This window comes from Grus americana, chromosome 11 (assembly GCF_028858705.1).
Source record: "Grus americana isolate bGruAme1 chromosome 11, bGruAme1.mat, whole genome shotgun sequence".
Taxonomy (NCBI): Eukaryota; Metazoa; Chordata; class Aves; order Gruiformes; family Gruidae; genus Grus; species Grus americana.
Genome location: NC_072862.1, coordinates 11331448 through 11347932, shown reverse-complemented (window position 1 = coordinate 11347932; position 16485 = coordinate 11331448). Strand labels below are relative to the sequence as shown.

General features: G+C 44.3%; 1 protein-coding gene across 3 annotated transcripts in view; it reads right to left on the bottom strand.

Annotated features, from left to right (window-relative positions):
- Positions 1 to 16485, bottom strand: part of GRIP2 (glutamate receptor interacting protein 2) — a 292164-nt gene that overhangs the window by 187187 nt on the left and 88492 nt on the right. The gene's annotated exons all lie outside the window — the stretch shown is intronic.

Below are 16485 nucleotides of genomic sequence, written 5' to 3'. Positions count from 1 at the left end.
ACACTGAAAACTAACAGGTAGGCAAAGAACTCAAGGAACAACCTAGGAGCGTGTGAACAAACAGGTCTGTTACGCCAGGATGCTGCAGCCCATAATTTAAAGCCACACGATGCCCCTTGAGCATCCCAGCATTGGGCTGTGCCTCTTTGTAATTTGCCAGGCAGGAGTTGCTTTTCCCCCACCAAGTGCCATGTACGATACGCACAGATAGTAAGTCATGTCCCTGTTACACCGAGGAGACGGATGTCATGGGAGGATAAAAGCAAAAATGCAGTGATCAGTTTGTTGGTAATAAGAAAACAAAAATCAATGTTGTCCTATTCCCTTCCACGCTGAAATATATTATTTGCAATTCTCCCAGTCCATGTTCTACAATGTCTGCAAACAACAATTACCAAAACATCAGCCTGTTCACTGAATCAAAGCTTTTTGAAACTCGAGGGCCAAGCAGGGAGCACAAAGCCCAGATCTTTCAACTTATTTCTCCTACCATTGAACTAACAAATAAATGATGCAACGAAAAGGCAGTTTCAGATGCCTGATCAGCTCCCCAAACCCAGCTAGCGACTGGGGTTCTTTTAAGCAAAGACAACAACAAAAAAAAAGTGTGTTGGCAAAACAGAGTTGTCCTTCAGTTGATTTGTGGTTAGCTTCTGAACAAGCTCCATTTTCCAGGCTCCTAGTCCAGCTCTGAGTTGCCTGGATGGAAGGAAAAATCTGCTCCCACAAACACTTAGCAGATGGCTTTCGATTTTTCCTAGGTGCTAAGCACACACAGTTCCCATTAAAGTCTGCTCAAAGTGTAGGAGTGCAGAGCTAGACCATAAATTCTACCTCCCAGGTTTCTCCATGTCTAGCTTAGTTATGCTGTGGCTTATTTTGGTGCAATATTGACCTTAAACAATAATTGAAAAAATAAATCAGTATGGCTCAGGCCATGCATTCAATCTCATTCCTGCTCTATGCTCAGACCAAGCTAGATGCCACTGAGCTCTGCTTCACAGGAACACTTGAACTGCACTGTTTCATTAGATGATCTTGAAAAAGAACTTGCAAGAGGGGTTCTTTCAAACCTCCCCTCTTACTGCCACAGCAGGGTTGGTTTTTTGCTCTGCAAAAGCGTGCTGCTGTTCCCTTCAGCTTCAGGAGAAACATCAATCAATAGAGTTAGCCCAGGCTTGATGGAAGCCTTGAGGTGTTCTAAGAAAACCAAGAGCAAAGGGGCTGGGAGAGATGCAGGAAGGAGGGACCAGGCAGGTTATATATAGCTTGTAAAGAGTCTCCTCTGCCTGGAAGGAGAGGATAAAGCAACCAAGAACAGGCTTGATTGCTAGCATTTGACCCCAAACCATCCTCCTATAGATACAGGACCCAGCCTTCAGCACCAGGGAAAAATCCCTCTGAGGGTTTCTGCAGAGAGAAGCACCAGCAACCTCCCGCAACACCACATGGGAGGTTCAACCCCTCCTGTTTCTACAGCAGGCAGGCACTTCAAGGGACATATTTCCCTAAATCAGTTTGCACAAGGCTGGAGTTTTTACCTCCCCCATATCTTGATCTAAAAAAATGAACACAGCTGTAGCCACTGCAGATGTGCAGGCAAGTGGGGTTCTGCTCATCTCAGTTGCTCTCTACAGGTTTGGAAGCCCATTCACCACTCATCTGCCAGTAACATGCACCGGGAGAGGTACATGGGCAATTTAACAGAGCAGCGAAATGCCATAAGATATAGACCACGAAGCAAAAAACACCACTTAAAAATATTAAATAATAGAAAGTATTTGCTACACTAGCAAAATCATTACAATACTCAGAGAGCATGCCTGGGCAACTGCACTCATATTACACTTACAGAGGGCACACATAACAGCTGAAGCATTTAATCATAGTCAAATGTCTGATAATTGCCATTTCTGAAAACAAGCTAGTGTGTCCTGTGGGATCTGGAAGACCCCACTTGTCCTTACTGCAGGAAACACCACCCTGACACCCTCCAACTGCTCAGCTGTCCTACTGTCTGGCCTCACCTCCCATAATTATCCCAAAAGCCAGCCAGAAAAGGAAGACAGGGAGGAAAAAAAAAAGGTTAAGCCCAGTTCATAATTGGTGAAGACACATGATTTAACACCACCAAAAGCTACCAGAGTGGAATGGCGTGACGCCAACACTCTAAGGAACAGTAAAGAGTTTGCTCAAAGTGGGAGCACTCACAGACAGCTTCACCCATGCCCACGTTTCCTCATTATCCACTTACAATAAAAAGCTTCAGAAATTTGTGCTTGCTTTGTCATAGAATGAAAGCAGTAATAATCCCCATAAGTTTCACAGTTTTTTGCCAAGTTAAAGGAGGAATATTTCTTGGAAATACTTAATTTCCATCCTAATTTTCAAAAAACATTATTAAACAGAATGACCTCCTAAAAACTAAGGATTCCCATTCTAAAAAATCCTGATACTATCTTTCCCAAAACCCTAATATCTATCAGAATAGTGCACTTCTTGTTGCACTAGTTGCTTTTATCAAATCAGTGCCCGAGGCATAAAAACAACTGTCTTCCCCAAGCAAACATTTCTTTGCATATAAGCTCCAAGCAGAATACTACTAACTTCACAGTAATAGTCGAAAAGTCAATGTGGCTGAAGACTTGTCCATACCAGGATCACTGACATGAAAGGGAAAGCACACACCACTATTTCCACCTGCAGTTTCAGTGCCTCCAATAGCTATGTGCAAGTTCATTTGCATCTACGCTGTTCCAGGATTATTCATCTTCGGCCTCTCCTCTAGGATTTAACCTGATCTGCTGCAGCCTGTCTTATACGCAAAATGCTCGGACCAGAACAGATGGGAACGCGAGTCCTGTGAGGCACCACTGGAATGTGGGTCTACAGAGAGGATAAGTCATTGGGGCCCCCTAATAGCCTCCAGGACATGCTCCTGTAGCACAGGGGCAACCCCCAGTCCATGCACGCACACAACCCAGAGTTGAGCAGTGTCACACTTGCCACAGTCTGACCCTTGACAACCATTTTCTGGGTGCATAGAGCTAGTTTGAGCCATAAACATCTCCCCCTTGCAACCTCAAGCCAAGACTGGTTTTCAGAAGGTTGACTCAAATCAAATCAAACTCATTTTTGAGACAATTTGTGGCAGAGGGAAGCAATCAGCTTTTGATTTCCAGCATGGAGAAAAACACATTCCCCAACCCACAGCTCCCATGCCATTAGCTGGTACCTGTGGGTACTCTGCCAAACACAATCTGAGAGCAGCTACTCATTCGGATACCTTGGGTACTTGCTTTGCAATTTCCTGCTTGCTGCTTTTCTTTTTCTGCTAGCACTCCTAGGAGATTTCTCAAAAGCAGCCAACTAGTCAAGGAATTCAGGGTGCACAAAGAATCAATGGGACTCGTTGCCTAACCCACTTCAGTATTTATAAAATGTCACCCAAAAAGTATAACATATTAGAACTGAACAAGCAATTAATATCATGATGTCCTCTAATAATAGCCTGCATAATAAAGTGAGGCATAGACCAAGATTGGGCTTTGTAGTTAAAAAATACGGCACTTCTCTGAGCTGTTCAAGCATCCCAGCATAGGATTTATCTCAAAACATGGGTACAGCCTTTCAAAGCAACCCCGTCATCTTAGAGTGCAAGTCAGTGTCCTGGTTTCGGCTGGGACAGAGTAAGTTTTCTTCCCAGTAGCAGGTATAGTGCTGTGTTTTGGATTTAGGATGAGAATAATGTTGATAACACACTGATATTTTGTTTGCTGCAAGGCAACATTTACACTAAGTCAAGAACTTTTCAACTTCTCAACACTGCCCCGCCAGCGAGGAGGCTGGGGGTGCACAAGAAGCTGGGAGGGGACACAGCCAGGACAGCTGACCCAAAATGGCCACAGGGATATTCCATACCATATGATGTCATGCTTGGTACATAACTGGGGGGGAAGCTGGCTGGGGGTTTAGACCACAGCTTGGGAACTAGCTGGGCATTGGTGGTCTGTGGGTGGCGAGTAACTGTGCTGTGCATAACTTGTAGATAATAAAGAATATACAAAACATTTTTTGTAATATTAAACAGTCTTTATCTCAAGGCACAAGTTTTTCCTTCCTCCCCTCCTGCCCTCGCCCCAATTCTCTCCCCCATCCCACTGGGGCAGGAGGGAGTGAGCAAGTGGCTGTGTGGTTGTTTCAGCTGCCTGCCGGGTTAAACCACAACAGTCAGACAGGGAACTCTTTGGAATACGTCCTCTCGCCTCACTCCACCAAAAACAAGAAACTGAGGCAGAGAGAAATTAGAAATTTGTTCAGCATGGTCTAAAGTGACTAGGATAATCACCCCCTCAGATGCATCTCATCTACTTTTCTGTGGTTGCTGCTGAAAGACAGCAGAGTCACACCACTTACCTCAGTATGTTCAAAGGGGGGGTTTCCACCAGCTTTTTTTTTTTTAAACTACGTACATGCCTGCATATCCTGATACCTGCTGCAGCTGCAGGCACAGTGCTTTCCCAGATTTGAGCTCTTGACAAGAGAGGCAGAAATGAGCAGACCTTAATGAATTATTTGCCTCTCTTGTCCACCAGCCCACTCTCCCCTTCTCCAGCCCTTCCCATCACAGCCCAGCCAGCTCACACCAGGGAGCAGGAAGGACCCCTGTGCACCCAGAGGGGCCACGTTGCTCCACCTATTCCTAAATTACCTGGAGCATGGAAGCAGACATCAACCAAGATCAAACTCTCCTTGACCACCAACCCCTGACACAATTTGCATGGAAATAACGAGACATCTTTGTGCTACTTTCCTGGCCTCCATCAGACATTGGCAAAGACCCTCTACAGGTGCCTTTCATTGCTGTTGCTTTCCAAATACTAAGTGACTGGCAATCCCAGAGCAAAGTTTACACTAATTCAGTAATCACACTGTATTTATTGAAATGTTTATAATCCCATGAGCAAAGACATTCAAGAGGCTTAAGGAAGAGAAAAGCTGCTGACAGGAGGGCATGCAAAGAGTCACTCATAATGGCATCTTAAGAGGGTCTGTAATCAACGAGATACACATGGCACAGGGAGTCAGATTAAGCACGGCCATCTTGCTAAAGTGATTTGAACTGTGATGTAGGCATGAAAATGAGGCAGGCAAATAAAAGCCTGTAAAAAAGGGGGATAAAGAAGGAGACAGGTCTGCATTATGATTTTATTCAGGTCACCAATGAACATTTCAAGGCTGAGAGTCAAGCTGTCGGTTTCCCAGAGGCTCCTCAGATGTTTCTACTAATTGGGAATTTGCTTGTAACCTGTCAACATTTGGATCTGACTCACTCATCTTTCTCTTCTTCCCATATGCACTATGTACACTTTCATGTGGCATGGGGGGTGTGCCCAAGCACACATTTACACAAATGTATCTGTATATTCTTGGCACACTCCACAGTTATTCCAAGTCAAAAAAAGAGCATTTTGGTCACAAGCAGCTGCAGACTGTGCCCTGGCAAGGCAATCTTTTTCCCCTCTCTGTCCTATCAAGGTGCCTTACATTTGATATCATGAAATCACAAGACATCATCGCCTCTACAGCTGACAAGAGAACAGTCTTCACAGTCCATTTAACCTCTCTATTCAAACAGCAAATCGATTTTTTGTGATGCAGACATCTGTCCCAGTAGGGACTAAACCAACACGCACCAAATTATTCTTCCCAGATTACGGAGGAGCTATCAGATGGTAGACTTCTCTCCCAGTGACTCAAACTTTGAGTCACTGATGGAAAGATGAAAGCCTTCCCACTTCATGAAACAGAAAGGAGAAAAATCATCCCCTTGTGAAGAGCAGAGCACACAAAATGTCTCTGCCAGTTCCCAGGGCACAGGCAACATCCATGAACTGGCTGGGAGCTGAAGCGCTGCTCAGGCACACTTGCATCACTCCTGAGGTTACTCCCAGCATTCCAAAAATCTGGGACCATTGGAGCGTTAAAGTCACATGGGAGGTTCAGCAGGCTTGCAGAGCTCAGCATAGAGCAGAATTTTATCCTTGCTGCACCTGGAGGGTAAAAATCAAAGCAAGATTTTTCTCCTGGGTGTTTTTGGATCAGCTCTACCTTGAAAACTTCACTATTCAGAGAAGAAAGGCCACACTGCCTCTTGCCCACTGGCTGAACAAGCACATTTCCTACACAGTAATACTCCCTCATAGCCAACACAAAGACAATCTGGTTTCCCTTAGAGAAGCTTTCCCAGGGCTTCTCACTACTCAGAGCTCCCCAGTTACCAAAAGCCAAACCTCAGAATAACCTGCACCAGGCATTAGTGGCACCAATACTACAGCACACACGTGAGCATCAACCACACATTAAATGCATGGAACAGCCTCTGGACTCTCTACCCATGTGGTAGATAGCCAGGATGGCCAGAAAACATCAGCCCAGGCTGCAGCCTTTTCTTCTTCCATTGCCTTAAATGCTCACTGATGCCCAGGGGAGCACAGCACCTTGCAGCCAAACACAGACTGCTTGCAGGAAAAGCCTCCTACCAACAAGCACAATGTCAGCCAATGTTTTTGGCTGTTTCCCCTCTGCAAAGAGTCCAGATTTATTTAAACTATTACTCTTTTTCAAGACAGACAAAACAAAAGATCACTTACACATTGTAAGGATTACAACAGAATTTGCCCAGATGCAGTATTCTTTTCAATAGAAAAGACCTTTATGGCACCTTAATTACTTAAACCTCCAGTCACTCACCCAAGAGAAGCAGCGTCAGTCTCATTTTAGACAGGACACTGAGGCATAAATTCATGCCACAGAAGAGACTGGCAGTCCTTTAGCAGACACTGCTGAGAGCAGAAAGCTATCATGATCCATAGCAGTGTCCTCTGATCATGCGATTTTAAAGCACCCTACAAAGCCATGCAAAGCACATCCATTAAAGCATCTAGACATGGCCTAGATGGAAAGGGAAAGCTATTCAGATTGGCTGCATTTATGTCCTTCGTGCTCTTGATTAGGATTTTAAAATGACAAAAGGGATGGTGCAAGGGAGAAAAGGTTGCTGGAGCTTGAACACAAGAAGAGATGAGATGCTCAGACCAGAGTTTCTACAGCCAGCACTCTCAGCTCTGCATGCCACACCAGCCTGCATGGTGCCAATTGCTCACCCAGTGCTAAATGTATCTCCGGCACTTTCCTGCCTCAGAATCAGAAATTACCACTGAGTCACTTTGTGTGCAGTGACCAGATGAGATAATTCTGCAGTTATGAGCAAGAGGGAGCCAGTCTGCCTGCTCACAGAAGAGAGAAGACATCATCTACAAGCAAATGTCTGCATTAATGTGTGTCCCAAATTTTTAACTGGTGTCTTAATTCTAAAACTGTTTTTTAATTCTGAAACAGTTTTTCTGGCATTCCTCTAGCTCACCCCTATTAACTTCCTATTCTCTGCAGCATCACCTCTCCCCACTCACCATCTTAAATTAATTTATCCTCACAGCATTCCCAAGGGAGTGCCATTAGCTGCCATCCTTATGTTGCAAACAGGTAATTGAAAAACAGAGGCTAAGACTTGGATTCAGCCCTACGCATCCCCACATCTTGCTTTCCTGTGGGCTGCATATCCCCAAAGATCTAGACCCAGCCAGGAACCACCTCTGGGCGCAAAAATCTCAGATGGGGCTGAGGCTGCTTTTGGTGATTTATCCAAGGTCAGAGGGAACTTGTGAAAGAGGAGAGAATTAAAACAACATATCTCAAATACCAACCAAGCAACCTCTCTAGTAGACCCATCACATTATTATTATAGTTCATACAGCTGATACTTCTTTAATGTAACAGTGACCACTAGCGTACTCATCTCCTGACAGCGCAGGATGCACTAACGGAACCTGGACCCAGATTGATCCTCCATTACCACTGAGAAATCAAGCATCTTCTGGTAGAAAACATTGTGTTTCACCACTGCACACAGCTGTGCTGGGACTGGGACCTCCTGGAAATGTTTTTATAGTCTCAGGTAATGTTAATTTTGCTCAGGGCTCAGTCCTGCCTGCAAAGGAGATGTGGAGCAGAGCACCTCAAGCCCCACTTACCCAGGAAAACCTGTGCCCACTCAGCAAATCACGTTTCATTCCTGAGAGGGTTCGGTCAGCAGCACTGTGACCATCGAACCACACTCTGCCATTTGTCATCCAGCACATGCACACTTTCCAGGGCTACTTTTTTCATATTTTTCCCCCCTCTAATTTAAGCTTGGTAATAATAGAAGTGTTAGTACCAGCTAACACAGATTGAGATAACATTTGGGAACAGGACTTCATTGGTAGGCAGAGAACAATTACAAGAAAGAGCTGAAACACAGCTCTTCAGTCTTTAAAAGTGATTAGTCTGTCATTAGGAAGACATAACCAATGTTTTTCACCATTTCTTGAAAGAAAATGTCAGACTCACTCAAATGTCAAAGGTCTAGGTCAAAAGAGATAATGACAGTAATTCAATCAGCTCTGAAAAGTAACAAATCCCCAAAACATGCTATTTTGAATTTTTTTCCCTCCCCCAGAAGTTTAAGCATCTCAGAGGTGGGCTTGGACAACTAGAGCTGAAAGCAGAGGCACAGAAATTGCTGAAACAGTCTGCAAACAAGGATATTGCTTGCTTTTTCACTGCAGTCTCCCATCACATGCACTTGAAGAAAAAAAATATCTAAGTTCAAGGAAAAAAATTACAGATACTTTCGACACTATGTCAAACACTTCCCTCCAGTGGAGAGATTCAGGATTGCTCTTTTTTTCCTGTCCTATACCGTCTCCAGCTATTTTAGTTCAAAAAACACATCCTTGTTTTTCTGGAGAAGATGGAATCTCTCCTGTGCTGTAAAAGAAGGAGCTACAAAGCAACTAGTGTATCCAATTATTGAAAAGGCAAAGTGGTTATGGGTTTATTTCACAGATTAAAAAGCTAAAATAAAAAGCCAGCTAACCAAAGAACTTTGTTACATCTTCACTGTAGCAAATGTAATAACTTCAACCAGTGCCCTCTCATTTGTGCTGGAGAATAAGACATTTGCCCCCTTTGAGGCTGAAGACCAAGCACGTCCATCCAAAAGGTTCAGAAATGGTTATTAATTTTTCAGTTTTGCTTTTCTCCCCCCAAGTGTGTCACTTCAGAAATTAAAGTGTGGACACCAGAATATTCCAGCAGAGACAATTTTCCTGCAGTGTCTTTACCCAATGCAAAAGGAGTGCACTGTCCTTAAGGAATCTCTTTTCATGTTCATGCCCAAGGAAACAGCCAGTTCAGAAACCACAAGCACCCAGTCCAAACACTTAGAAGTTCTCAGTCCTTATGCTCAAGCTCCAAATAGCTGAAATGTTAAAATGGAGAAAAAATTAAATGAGAGTTCATCTTACAGTGATTTTTTTTCCTGAAACTATTGCTAGTTTCAAGCAAAATTGCAAGAACCTTCGTGGAAGGCGTCAACACCACCTGCCTGATGTTAAAAAATGGGTCAGACCTTCAGCGGAGTCTATGGAGATTAGATTTTGGCTAATGTTAAATGCATAAGCTCCTCCAGGGTTCCACCACCATGAATAAATGCATCAATCCTAAGCATGGTCTAGGAAACATGGATCTAAGCCTACACAGAGGTGTTCATCTATCACACCCAGAGAAGTCTGCAGGCAGAGAAACCATATTTTCCCCCACCACTGTTTTGAACTCCAAAGGTCACCAGGGGCCCCTACACATTGCTACACCCATTCCCTTGGTGCATTGCACCATCAGCTCAAGTGCTTCACCTACCAATTATTCCTTAAGGGTTCCTATGTAAATACAGTCTCCATTGCAGAAGCAGTCATGGGCTCTTCCCCCACTGCTTATTCTTGATAGTTTCCTGAGCTGTCAGTAGCATCCTGATTATTGTTAGAACAACTGGGACGTCAACAGAGGATTTATTCTGGCTTCAGGTGGGAATGAGAGAAGATTAACTGTTACTTGGGACATGCTTTTCATATAGTCTGACTAAATTCAGCCTGGCAACCTGTAAAAGGAAAGACTATCTCATTACTAGTGCCTGTAGTTAACAAGGCCCACTGTTCCTCAATAAAATAATAAGCCTTTTCAGTTTATTTTAAATCAGAATTAAGCACATTTTAAAGTTCACCGAGTTTTGTGCTTTCCCTTTGTGGTGACCAGATTTGGTTAAACACAAAACCATATTAGCATCATACAAACAAAAGTAAGGTTGAATATGGAAGCTCAAAAAAGCTTACGAAAGCTCAAGAGAGTGACCATCAGTGACTTTAGAGGAGGATCAGAAAATGCAGGACTCTCCTCGGGCCAGGCATCCCTACAAAACACGAGGATAACAGTTTCCATTCCCACTAAAATGCAGTGCATTGCCAGCTGCCATCTTCCTCAAAGGCCCCTAGTGAAATGGGACTATTTTCCCAATGGACCACACTGCGGTGGCAGCCCATGTCTCCATGTCCTCTCTCCTGGACATCACGGGATGGGTAAGGTGCCCCAAGAGGAGGTAAAGACACTATCATACGAGACAATAGCTTGGGTTGGACTTCCATCACCCCAACAAGCCACCTGGCCTGCAGCCTGCCCACTGCCTGGCACTGACCCATATCCAGGCTGGTTGGTGTCAACTGGGAAGGAGCTAAGCCCTTGTTCAAAGGGAAAAATGCAGCCACCTGAAAACAATTTTGAAACAGGCAAATATAACCTAGCTCCTCATTCATTCCTGAGAGGGAGAGCCTGAATGTCCAGCTACAGAATGAAACGTCCTCTGCAAAGGAGATACGTGCTGCAGCAGCAGCTGCTTTGAACTTCTTGCCCAGCATAGGTTTACGTCATTAGCCTCGCCATTATTTCATTGTGGCTTTTGCTTTCAGCATAGCCTTTAAGCAAAGGTGCTCTGTGCAATCTGCCCTTTGCTTGCACAAACTAATAGAGCATTTGTGTGCTTGACATTTCACGTGGCATTACAACCCTATTCCCCATTCCCAGTGACAATGTCAAAAGGGCAATCAATGCAGGGGAAGAGCAGGAAGCGCTGTTCCAATAGGTTAGGCCTTTCAGCTGCCAAAACGTGCTGTGCTGAGTAAAGTGGTAGTAAATTAAACCAAGTTAATGAACTGGTAGAAGACTGAACCAATATCTCTGCTGCCTACATCTTTTTGAATTTGAAAATAGTCTCCAGAATCAGAAAATTGACCAAACTCCTCAAAATTCATAATCTCTCTGGAACATGAACAGCTCAAGTGCCCTGCATGCTGCAAGTGTGGCCACCCAGAGAACATAGCACTGAGTACAGCAGAAACATCACAAATGAAGATGCAATAAAGACAACAGACTGGAGCATGAACCACAACTCAAAGTCAGTGGGAGTTTCTCCACTGATTTCTCTGGGCTTGCAATGGAGCACCAAACAATGAAGGTTCAAGTTCAGTTACAGGTATGACCTCCATGTAAAACTAAAGAAACTCTGAACACCTCTTATGAGTTTTAGTGGCCACACAGTGGAAAGTGGGGCTGGGACAGAAGCCATGTTCATTTCAGTGACTGATGATCTAATAACAGATGAAAAATTTACTTATTTGGATTAGTGGCTTCTAGTATACTGTGGACCACACTGTGGTCCTGAGAGAGGCACCAGTTTGGTTGAGGAGCAGCTGGTTTCTGTGTACCCCTGGTCACAGCAGCAAGAAAGCTATGGGGAAGACTGCAAAACATTACTAGCCATGGTGTCTTTTATGTCAAGCATTTAACCGATCCCCCAGGACTTCTTCCAGGCCCTGTGTTTCTAGATGCTGCAGTTCTGAGTAAGCTTTGCCAGCTGTTTCCCCAATTTGAGCCTGTGGGTTTAAGCCTCAAACCCTTAAGAGCTTGGGTCCTTGCTACTCAGGGGCAACTTTTCTCTTGGACAATAACGGAGCTCTCGAGACTGGTTTGAGATCTGACTACCCCCTTAACCAGTTTAGGAGGGACTGGGAGACAGAACAGTACCAGCAAGTGGTCTTTAACCTACAGTTGGCTCCCTCAGGTTTTCAGGCCAAGGAGAAAATCCTCCTTGCTCCTGCAGCCAACAATTCAGTTCCACCTTGAAGAGACTGGTACCTACACCAGCATCACCGCAGTTGCCGCCTCCAGTTCCTACAGTGTCTCCCATCCAGTATTGGCCACATCTGATAAGATACCACCACTGTACGACTCTAAAAACAAACAGCTTTAGCATTCCTTATTTCTTTCCCTCCTAATGATTCACTCATCCTATTTGCTCCATTTAAAGTCTCAAGATGATTTGCCCTGAGCTGACAATATGCAAAAAACCTAAGGCTGGTTATTGGGGTGGAGCGGGGAAGGGAAAATCAAAACAACTTCCTTTCTGCTTCATGCATCGTTGCAGAACATTATATTTAAAAAATAGTCAGAACCATGCTGGTTTTGGCATTAATGATATATACAGCAAAGAGAAGCCAACCTACTCTCCCGTAGCTCCAAGACATCAGCCCCAGGACAGTGATGAGCTTTGATAACAAGGCCTATAATTTTGCCTTAAACACTAGATGGATGTTCCTTTGAAGTTCAAAACCAGCTTAGACTATTGGTTTTCCTGTTGATGTTTGTGCTTCCTCTTTCTCTGAGTTTCCTGGGACTATCTAGGAAAAGAAATGCAGATTTACATTGTACAATCTCCCTAGCCAATCCTTCACCGCTCATCAGGATCAGTTTTCCACTTTTCCTCTCTGGTGCCAAGACTCAAAACCAGTCATCTGTACAAAGACAGCTTCACCGCATGGCACTACAGGGCTGTTCAGAGAGGTCAGCAACAAGAGATGTTCCATGGCTATAGGTTGAATATCACACACACAAAAAATCAGTAATGGTGAACTGAAATGGCCAAATCCTCCTGGCAGAGCTAAATAAAACAACAGATCAGAGCTCACATATTTCACCAGTCTTAACAGGCCTAACCACAGAACTACATTTTCACACCTAACCATAGACTACCTTCGTCAGTGCCTTTTTCCCAGCTGAGAACAAGGGGAATCCAGGACTGTGATTGTTTTACCATCCAAAAATTCACATTATAGTAAACCTGAACTGAAGAAGGTCAAATTTTATGATCTTTCATTACAGAAATGGTCAGATGACAAAGGACAGCCAATATCACAATTTTCCTTACCCTGAAATGCCTTCTTTGCCTCAACTTCCACTATGCCACTGAACCCCTCCTTGCCCTCAACACCCTCCCCTGCAAAAACAGGATAATAATATTTTCCTTTTGTTACTTTTAGGAAGATGGACTTGGGAAGACCGACCAGAGGAGTTCAACTTTGTGCTGCCAAGAACTGGGGGCTGCTCCAGAGGCTGCCCAGCTAAGTGGTCTGAAAGGACAGCCCTTAGTGGAGGAGGAAAAGGGGTAAATTTGTAAAAAACAGCACTGATTCCAGCCTGCAGCAAAGTAATGACAGTGACAAAGCTCTTAGCAAGCTCCTTCTCCTGGCATGGAAGCAAATGCAGCCCTTCCCCCGGAGAAGAGGGAATAAAATAGAGGAGCAAATGGACAAAACACTCCTTCCTTTCTTTGGGAAGTTGGCAGTGGCAGCTGCAGGCTATGGAAATACAAACTGGCTGTTAAAGGAAAAGTCAGTAATAGCAAGATGACAATTTGCCACAGTTTCCAAAGCCTGCAGGGATGATGTTTTGTGTTAGGTGATGCACAGGAACAAGGAGACAATGACAGAGGCAGAAAAAATATCATCTGGCTCTTAAGCTATCCTTAAGCTCCAGTGCAAGAGTCAAAGCAATTACTTCCACAGCTTCACAAACCTTTGCACCTCTCTGTTAACGTGTCAGACTTTGTTACATTAATTGTACCTTATTTTGCCCCAGGGAGAAGAAAAGAAAAAATTTGTTTAGAGAATACACAAGAATACACTTTCATTTCCCTCTTTTACCCCTCATCTTTCTTTTCTCCTACTTGTGTTGTATTCTCTGACCAAATGTGCTCCTGCATTACATCTCCTCTACCAAATACTCTCTTTCCTCTAGAGACCCCACAGAAGCAGGGCAATATTTATTATCTTCACAAATGCTTTGTAATATTATGGCAGATTATGCCAAAACACATCCTAAAATTCATATCCATCATGGGGAAACCGAGGCATGGGATGGCTAACAGACCTGTCCAAGAATGCTCAAGAGACCAGAGGCAGCCCCTATTTTCACCACACAGTAGCACAGATTCCAGTTAGCTTGAAAGTATCCCTACAAATAGGATGGAAATCATCACCAATGAGCAGATGTGAGTGCCAGAGATCCAACGCAGTGGCTTTGTACATTTTAAAATGTATCAGTCCTTGAGGCCTTTCCAGCATTTTCCTTCCATCTTCTGCTTTCCAGCCCTGCACTACTGGAGCGACTAAAACCAAGCTGTTCCCACAGCACTTGTCTACTCCAGACAGCAATTTTGTTCTCTACTAAAATATGATGTGCATGACTAAAAGCAATAGTCACCACAGTTTAGAGTTGCCATAATTTCCCGTGGTTTTGCTGATCTCACGCATCTTTCTCGCCCACCAGAGACAGGAGTAAAGGCACCTCCTGGTGCGAGCAGTGACTGATAACCCAGCAGGAGGGCTGCAGGAACCCCACACCTCTCCATCACGTCCAGATCCTCTAACTACCTGTCCTGGTTTTAGCTGAGAGGGTTGATTTTCTTCATAGTAGCTAGTGTGGGGATATGTTTTGGATTTGTGCTGGAGACAGCGTTGATAATATAGAGAAGTTTTTGTTCTATGGACCTGTTGTTGAGCAGTGCTTACACAGAGCCAAGGCCTTTTCTGCTTCTTGCACTGCCCTGCCAGCGGGATGGCTGGGGGTGCACAAGAAGTTGGGAGGAGACACAGACAGGACAGGTGACCCAAACTGACCAAAGGGATATTCCATACCATATGACGTCATGCTCAGTTTATAAGGAGCTTGGGGGAAGAGGGAGAGGTGGGGCGGCGTTTGAGTGATGGCGGCGTTTGAGTGATGGCGGCGTTTGAGTGATGGCGTTTGTCTTCCCAAGTAACCGTTACGCGTGACAGAGCCCTGCTTTCCTGGAGATGGCTGAACACCTGCCTGCCCATGGGAAGTGGTGAATGAATTCCTTGCTTTGCTTTGCTTGTGCACATGGTTTTTGCTTTACCTATTAAAATGTCTTTATCTCAACCCACGAGTTTTCTCACTTTAACTTTTCCAATTCTCTCCCCCATCCCGATGCGGGGGGAGTGAGCGAGCGGCTGCGTGGTGCTCAGCTGCCAGCTGGGGTAAAACTACAACACTACCCCACAGGTTCAGGCATTTCCCTTCTCGTAGATCAGCCCTCAGCAACTGCTGACCAGGCTAAACTCCATTCTCCCCTTCCTACACACCCTCATTCCTCAAAATCCTCACTCTTCCCCTCTTGCCTTCAAGTACAGCGATGGTCTCAGCACTGCACGTTCCCAATGACTGAACTGAACCATCCTCTTCCTCCTCCCTATCCTTTCTTCAAGGACTTAAGTCTTTCTCACAGGTATCAGCCTTAATACTTGAGCTTTACAGGTGTGAACGCTCAGGCAAAAGCAAGTTTTACACTCAGCCACTCAAATATTTGCAGGCTACAAGTTTCCAGCCGTACAGCTATCCATCTGCAAACATTATGTTCAAATACGCTGTTCCAAATTCACACTGCTGCGTTCACATATGGGGAAAGTGCAGCATCACCAGCTGATGTATGTAGTGAGTTGCCACAACATAAATTGCAAACAGCTTTAAGGAGATGTTCATTTAAGAACTTCAGGCCAAGAACTACAGACTGACAAAAGTTTGCTATTAAATGTGAGTGCTGAATAAATAAGCAAATTTTGCAATTTCTTTGCAGAGAAAAAAGGAAGGAAAAGCTTAGAATAAATTCTGTGTTATAATTATTTTCCACTTTCTCCCTCCCACATCTTATCTCCTGCCCCCTGTTGAGATACATAATTTGTCGTTTTGGTCCCTTCACCCTTCCAGAGTTCTCCCAAACTCCTGAAATTAGTTTCTTGCTGAATGTCTACAACACAATTTCATTTGGAGAATGTCACAGAGATTGAACCGAGCCATCTGGCTCCTAAGAGAAAAAGAAAATTATTTCTTTTATGCTTCTGCCTATGGTTTGTGGGTCGCCAAATTGAGATTATTCAGGCACAAAAGCATTTAAGAATTTGTTATTTTTAGAAGAACAAACACAGATTTCTTTTTTAGGATAATTAACAAGCTAATATTAAAACAAACAAACAAAAGGAACAACCAAAGTCCAGCTGCAAACTTCAATACAGATGGAGATGTTCCTCCAAGAGGGGCTGTCCACGCTCAGAAATTCTGGCAACGCTGATCATCAGGAAGGAAAGGCAGGAGCTGCCACAGCCACACCGTGGGCACAGTGCAGGAATGACCATGCTCATT